The 8,472-nt window shown below is 39.1% G+C and overlaps 1 protein-coding gene across 1 annotated transcript in view; it reads right to left on the bottom strand.

The window, feature by feature from the left end:
- The window catches only part of RHBDD1 (rhomboid domain containing 1), a 164,041-nt gene extending 156,208 nt beyond the window's left edge, over positions 1–7,833 (bottom strand). Inside the window, exons 1-2 of the mRNA XM_047872314.1 lie at positions 7,540–7,833; positions 3,861–3,904 (exon numbers count right to left, since the gene is read on the bottom strand). The gene's annotated coding sequence lies outside the window, so the exon portion shown is untranslated. The remainder of the gene's footprint in view (positions 1–3,860; positions 3,905–7,539) is intronic.
- Positions 7,834–8,472: the final 639 nt, after the last annotated feature.

The following is an 8,472-nucleotide window of genomic DNA, read 5'->3' on the forward strand; positions in this document are numbered from 1 at the left end:
ATTTTAAAAACATCAAGATCAGGAAAAGGCAATAGACCTGTGTGTTCTATCAACAACAGAATCTGGGTATAGGGCACAGTTTAAGAGATCATTCATCACTTAGCTTAGACTATAAATAAACTGCCTCTTAAACCATTCCACGCATTGTTAGACAAAAGAAAATTTTGACCTCCAAGGTAACCTTCTCCAGAAGATAAACTGATAATTTTTTGCACAGCTTGTCTTTTTTTCATCATTTCCATGCTATTCTAGTTAAGGCAACAAGCCTTGCAGTTCAGAATATTCAAATATGCTATTAGGATCCTGGACACAGTGATGGGTCTTGAATTCACCCCTGCAGAGGTGAAGTAACATTAAATTTGTCCCTGCCTCCTCTAAGTCAGCAAGATGGCACTGTACAATATCTTTAGAAATACTAAGTTAGGAAGCCCATGGAGAAGAAGGTGAAAAGAAGGTTAGCTACAGCATAAAATCATGCACCAGATGCGATGACCCTTCATCAGAGGCTCTGTAGCCTGCAAGTCAGCATAATGTTATCGGATTCCCCTTCCTAGCTGAAGCCAGACACATTGACAAAGGCCACCCCACCTGCACACTGATAAGCCATCATCAGCATCACCTCACAAACTAGAAACACAGAGCTGTGGCAATTTATAAAGAGAACTTAAAGCTATAAATAGCCTCTTTTATTTTCTATTCCCCTCTATTCCCCTCACCCCAAACCCAAAGAATTGACCTTTTCTTCTAATGTCTGAAGAGCCCATGAATATAACTTAGACATAAACATTGACCTTTGGTAGCCAGAATTCCAAAAATTACACTTTGAAGAATTCCTAGAAAACTCAGTCCTCCATTTTTTGAGCACCTGTAATAAAAAACTTTAGTATTGCTCGGAACAAATAGAGTGACAGCTCTTCAAATAACCTTTTCTTCCACAGAATACACTTAGCAGAAATAACTTCAACTAGAATTAATGAAGTGGAATAAAAATTGCAAGTTCTAATTTTTACTTTTGCCTTCTGTTACGTAGGTAAAGTGCATGGTCTTGGAATCAATCAAACTTGATATGCTTTGATTAATACAGTATAAAAATTTCCAAAAGAGTTCTGTGTGACCTAGAGGAATTAAAAAGTAAGATATTCAATGAATTTTGAAAGCTTGGATGAAATGTATAGTAACTGTATTACCTGATACACAGATCTTTATTTTAGAAAAGAGAATCCCCAAACTGGATGCGAAGTGGGATTCTAGAAAGCAAATTCTAGGAAATTGTTCATGATGAAATTTTATTTTATTTTATTTTATTTTATTTTATTTTATTTTATTTTTTAATTTAATTTTATTTAGTTTTGAAAGAGGGAGAGCATGCAAGAGGAGCAGAGAGAAAGGGAGAGAGAGAATCCCAAGCTGGCTCTGCACTGTCAGCGTAGAGCCTCATGCAGGGTTTATCACAAACCATGAGATCATAACCTGAGCAGAAACCAATAGTCGGACACTTAACCGACTGAGCCACCCAGGCCCCCAGAAATATTATTTTAGAAATTAGAAAAATCATTTCAACTGCTCCCGTTGCAGAAATTAACTCATCATATAATTACTGATGGGAAATTAATTGCATGAAGACAACCAAGGACCTCAGATTAATGATTAGAGTTCATGAATAAGGATCATGGGAAGAAAAATTAATTAGATTGGTTTGGGCAAAGAAAAGAAAATAAATTCAAGCCAGTTATACCTAAGAAGGAATCAGAAGCATGCACTTTAAAAGAATGGTGTTGGGGCCCCTGGGTGGCTCAGTCGATTGGGCCTCCGACTTGGGCTCAGGTCATGTTCTCGCAGTTCCTGAGTTCGAGCCCCATGCCGGGCTCTGTGCTGACAGCTTGGAGCCTGGCTGCTTTGGATTCCGTGTCTCCCTCTCTCTCTGCCCCTTCCCCACTCGCACTCTGTCTCTGTCTCTCAAAAATAAATAAACATTAAAAAAAAAAAAGAATGGTGTTGGGAGGGCCGTCCACCACTGGCCAGATGCAGTCTGTGAAAAGTCTTTGAGTGGCCAGCCTGTAGCCTTCTCCCTTTCCTGATGCTGAGCAGTCTCTGTAGTTAGTCACATGGGCAACCATGTCAAGGTGCACACAGTGTGACTACCATAAGTGCCTACTCCCTGGGGGACAGCAACGATGGGAGGGTGGCTTGTTCTCGGCTTGCAGGGCTGGGGTCATGGGCTCCTCTCCTATACCAAGCCCGCTTTTTGTGCAATATCCATCTCAACCACTTGTGTCGGCCTGGTGGACTTGTGGGGAGAGGAAACTGGCGTAAACATGACTTGTGGTTACTGCTTTTTCTATGAGTAATAAAATCATTCATCGCTAGGGAGAAAAGGTGATCAGATGTCCCATCAGCTTCCTAATCACTCAGGATTAAAATTCTAGTTATCTTTGAGTTCTCTCACGATGCTCCCAAATATCCAATCTGTTTTCAAAGCATTGTCTCCACCTCTGAATTTTTTCTGCATCTCTTCCTTCCTCTTCATTTTTACCACCACAGACTTAACCCAGCCCCCCATGATCACATTGGTTCTATTGAAACAGACTCCTAACTAGTCTATCCCTGCCCAAGGTTTCCATTTTATTCTATTTCCTGGATCTGCTCATGTCACTTCCCCTGTTTATCGTATCAAGTGCTCTTCATTACTAATGAAATAAGTCCAAACTCTTTGATCTGCATTCAGAGTCATCTGTATGGTCCTCAAGGTTATATAATAGCATCTGATTCTAAAATTGGGTATCAAGTGCCTGCTATATAATAAAGATAAGACACTAGATGTTCTGAACGATTCTCAAATGAATAGGACACTCTTCTCAAAGACTTTGTGGTTGCCACTTCTTATAATGGCTATCACGATGGTTAACTAACAGGTGCCAAACACATTACAAGCATGATCTCATTTATAGACAAGCCACATGTTCTCCTTACTCCAGTCCACATAGAATGCCTGTGTTTCTTCATGATTCTCCCACCATTGTTCATATAGGCCTCTGCCAGGAAAGCTTTCTTCAAGCCACCTTTCTTTAAGCCACATCTATTGCTCACCCAAAGATAGCAGTGAACAAATCACATCCATTCTCTACTTTATGAGAATAAATAAGTATAAAACATGTCTGGTGATATTTAAGAAACATAAAGTAAGTTAATGGTGTCAAACTGACCAAGTCTTGCCCCTTAAGGATGGGGTTTCTGTGATCCTCACCACTCTAGGGAAGGCCCTGTTCTATAATAGGGTAGGGATTGAAGGGTGAGGAGTGATGAAGAGTGGTAGGACTAATCCCATTCAAAATACATGGTTGAGGACAATGACCATAATGCCGATGATGGTTAATATTTATGGAGCACTCATAATGTAAGCTCTAACTGCTTAAAATCTCACAAAGATTTAGTGAAATACTACTTTATTCACATGCTATTGATATTTGAGACATGAGAGAGGTTGAATAAAATGGTTGACATTTATAGTGATGTAAGTGACAGTCAGTTGACCCAAGGCAGTCCAGACCTAAGGTCTAAACTAATAGCCATTCTATGAATCGATGCACAGAGTATGAGGGTGCAAGAGATGGAGAAACTCGATGCTGGGTAGATGCCCCCCAAATTTCCATGTTAACTACCTCTGTGCCTCCAATTTCCTCTCTTCTAAACCCCTCCTTCAAAACTCCAAGAGTGCTCTATTCCACAAGAAAGCCCAACTTTGTCATTACCCTGATTAAACAATTCGATGGCTCCCACTGCTAGAGAGAGAAACTATTATTATTATTGTTATTACTATTATTATTATTACTCGCTAACAAAATGTATGAAGTGGTACGTACCTTGACCGTCAGTTTAAGAAAATCTCTACGCCAAACTTAAGCACCTGGTACAGAAAGAAAAGTTTATTTAGTGATTTATTAGCCATTATAAAGAGAATCCTTATTAGATTTCACTGATAGACTGGAATTTAGTTTCTATGCACAGAAATATGTCCTCAGGGGGCATAAAAGCAAAGTAAGAGGCAGCTCGGGGTGGCAAAAGGAAGAACAAGCACAAGGGCTTTGGAGCCAGAATTTGGAATCATGGCATGCTGACTTCCTTAGAGATCCAGCAGACTTATCTGCAGCACCATCAAGTGCAATTTGGGGAAATTTTTTCCTCCTCATAAGGTTGTTGTGAGCATCAAATGAGACCAGATATTAATGGGCTGAAAACAATGCCCACATAGAAATTCCTAAGCAAATGATAACCATTATATATTATTAAAGTTTTCATTGTTCTACCCTTATTATATGCTATTATGGTAGTTAAATTCAAGTAGTAATATGTGAATGTAGCTTTAAAGACAAGCAATCTTATATTGCTTGAATATGGGATAAAAATCCTTCTTCCCGAGAAATCCACTGCAAGATTCCTTTTTCTTTTTAATGTTTATTTATTTTTGAAAGAGAGAGACAGTGTGAGCTGGGGAGGGGCAGAGAGAGAGGGAGACACAGAATCTGAAGCAGACTCCAGGCCCTGAGATGTTACCACAGTGCCTGACTCGGGGCTCAAACTCAGGAACCACGAGATCATGACCTGAGCCGAAGTGGGACACCCAACTGACTGAGCCACCCAGGTGCCCCTCCATTGCTAAGATTTCTTATTTGTCCTTCTAGAATTTTTGTGTATAAAAATATACATGAGCTCTTTAAAAAAAATAAGTGATAGCATTTATTACATGGTTTGCATCTTACCTTTTTTTTTTTCCTGTGAGGATTATTCTGTAATGGCACTTACAGTCTACTGAGTTATCTTCAGTGGCTATGCAGTATTTCAATAGGTAAATGTGGCATAACTTATTTAACAAGCTTTATTACTGATGGACATGTACGTGGTTTTCAGTTATTTCCCATTGCAAAATAACATTTCCCTGAATATCTTTGTATAATTGTGTTTTTTAGAATTCATTTCTAGAAGGGGAATTGTTGGGTCAAATGGTATGTGCATTTGAAATTTGTATAGCTCTTGTGCAACTGCCGTCTGAAGAGGTTGAAAGAATTCATACTCCTCCTCAGTTGTAGTGTAAAGAATCTATTTAAATACATTCCTTAAAAATCACTCAATTTTCTTAAGCCAATTTTCTCACTGTCCCAGAAAAGCCCATGCTACATTCCTACCTCCTTTCCTGTAATTGTCTTTGCTCCTAGCCTAGAATTATCCTTCTCATTTGTCCTATCTAAATCTTCCCCATCTGCATTAGTGGGACACATTTGGTAGTAAGTAAGAAAACTCAAGTGAAACTAGATTAAGGAAAATTAAAAGAGTGGGGAGGATAATTACTGAATGGATTCTAAGTAGTTCACAGAATTGAAAGATGAGCTGCAGGTTCCAGAGAAATTCTAGAGAGGTAGGACCAGAGTCTGCACACACACATCTAATTATTCATTTACAACTCTGAATCTCTGAATGATTGAATTATCTTCATTGGTAGACTGGTGGGTCTCATAACTGCCAAAAATGTGAAAAGGTAGCAAAGTATAAACACAGAACTTCCAAAGATATTTTTGCACTGGCAGCTGCTGGTTTATCCATACTATTGGTATCTTCTTATTTGACGGAATTCAATCAAGAAGTTTAGAAAGCACTGGTAGAGTGTTCAGAAAAATCATCCCTCCTAAATATCAAGGAGTCATAATTTCAATGTTATTATTTATAATAATGTCCTACAAGTGAAACTTGTGCAGCAACAATTCCAGAATCATCTCCTCCCCCACCTACATGACTAGAATATTTTGAAAGCGCCCCCTTCATCACGCTCTCCGTGGTCCTGAACCACTACAGTCAGTTGAAATGTGTTAGGAGGGGGAAAAGGGATAGAAAAAGTGAAGAAACTGCCCAGTTTTGTTAATTTTTAAATACTCTCAGTAACCAACAAAGAACTAAAACCAATCCTGATCGAACCAAAAGAGCAAGCGATTTTGTAGGAAGCCGTGTCGATCTGTGCAAATGTGCACGTGCACAGGCAAAGTCATGTAGGGGAGTCAGCAGATCATCACTGTGTAGAGAAATGGCACATCAACTGCCCTTCACAGTGAACTTATAAAAAATTACATGGATTTTCTTTATTTTTACTTTGATGTTATGATGGGATAATTGCAGAACTAAAATAATAATAAAGTCTCACAATTCATAAAGCTGTGTTTAAGTATATTTTGTAGTTCCATAAAGATTTTGAGAGTTATGGCTTTTACTCTTTGGTAAATTGTGTGCTCATCAATGACATAGTCATTTTTATTTTACATAATTATATTGTTGGTGTTGATTTATTTTACAAAAGATTTTATTTGTTACTTTTCCAGCTTAAGACTAAGTGCTACTATTGATATTTGTCTTTTGGGTGCACTAAATACTTTACATTAATCTTTAAAAGTAATTCAAGATAGAGGCTCCTGGGTGGCTCAGTCGGTTGGCAACCGACTTTGGCTCAGGTCATGATCTCACTGCTCGTGAGTTCGAGCCCCGCGTCAGGCTCTGTACTGACAACTTGGAGCCTAGAGTCTGCTTTGGATTCTGTGTCTCCCTCTCTCTGTCCCTCCCCTGCTCACACAGTGTCTCTCTGTCTCTCTCAAAAATAAACATTAAAAAAAATAACAAGATAAAGGGGAAAGCTATTATTTATTTGGGAAATTTTTAAAGCACTAAGGTGTGATTAATCTAAAAGTAAATTTCTAGAAATAAACTTTCATATAAAAATATTATTTAAAAGTTTGGTAAAAAAATTAGGACATATGATCTTGGAAATTTTTTCTATGAATCTCTATCTCTCTCCTCACTTCCCCCTTCTTTCCCTCTCTCTGAATTTCAAGAAATGTCTAGAAGTCTAGGTTTTAGAGGCAAGAAGGTAAAAGTCCGTGGTGAGAATTATCTAAATATAACATCCATACCTTTATATATTTCAATACCTTTATCCTTATGGCAATTTTTCAAGTAAGAGTTATTTAGCAATTAGAAAATGTGTTGCCATGATTATCCACGTAAGCGCTACAGATTTTACTATACACATTTACTGTACCGTATACATCTGAAGAGTACATTGAACTCCAGTGATTTCCCTAGAAATCAAATCATACCCTGGGCAGTTTGTGTGCACCTGAGATTAATGTTGATCAGTCTTACACATAAAACACAATAAGGCTAAAGCCTGTGCCAATTCCAAGGTTTCCTCTGATTTGACCATCAGTAGCAATTGACTTAGTAGTTTACTTTCTTCCCTTTGCCAAAGTGTCTTCCCTTTGCCAAAGTGTCTTCCCTTTGCCTTAAAGAGAACACCCTTAAGTAGTTACTCTTCCCACTCTCCTTTGCTGGTTCCTTTATCCTATTCTGTTCTCTACTTTCTGCCTCTTGATGATCGTGTCCAGTATCATGGGCTTTCCATTCCACATATGCCAACAACCCAGCCCAGACCAGTTGTTTCAACTTCAATTTTATATATACAAATGCCTACTTGATATCTCAACCTAAACATTCAACACTCACCTGAAAATCCGCATGTCTAGAGCCGAATCTTCCTGATCTTCCCATCATCCGTGTACCTGTTTACTCACAATCACCCAATCTGTGGTGGTTAAAAAAAATGGCTACAAATTCTTTATTATTCCTCCCATGAAGAATATGGTTCAGGTGTCTTCCCCTTTAATCTGGCAGGGGTTGGTGACTGCTTTGCCCGAGAAAGTACATACGAAAGTGAAGCTCTATGACTTCTGAGATGAGGTCGTTCAAGGCTACACAACTTCTGTCTGGTTCTCTTGGAACACCCCTCTCAGCACGTTTGCTCTTGGGGTGCTCTATATGTAGTCTCAATCCTTTGGAATTTAGAATTTAACCTTCATTATGACCTCTAGCCACATGGAGAGAGCAGGTTTAAGTGTTCTGAGAGACCCAGCCTTTCAGTCATCCCAACCCAGGTGCCAGATGTATGAATGAAGAAGTTTCCAGATGATTCCAGACTCCAGTCATTCAAGTTGCCCCCAGCTATTCATGCCATCCCAGGAAGGGTCCTGGGCATCATGGAATAGGGACACACCATCCTCACAGTGACCTGACTGAATTCCTGATCCATAGAATCTTAGAGCATAACAAAATGGTTAACACTTTAAGACACTTCCTTTGGAGCGGTTTGTTAACCCACTAATAGAAAACGGACACTGTCTCAGTTGTTGGAAACTTTACCTTTCTGGTTGCGCAGATAAAAATGCCCTTTTTCTCTCATGTCACATCCAAACCACCTACAAATCCTGCTGACTCCACGTTCAAAAAATATTCAGAATTTGACCACTTCCTCCCATCTCCACTGCCAAACGGATCTCCATCACATGATCCTTTATGGTTTCATGCACTGTTCTCTCTCGAATCTCTCTGCTTCCTATTCTCCCCTTCCCAACTCTGCTTCAGCTACGCTTCCTTCTTCAC

Source organism: Prionailurus viverrinus, chromosome C1, assembly GCF_022837055.1.
Source record: "Prionailurus viverrinus isolate Anna chromosome C1, UM_Priviv_1.0, whole genome shotgun sequence".
Taxonomy (NCBI): Eukaryota; Metazoa; Chordata; class Mammalia; order Carnivora; family Felidae; genus Prionailurus; species Prionailurus viverrinus.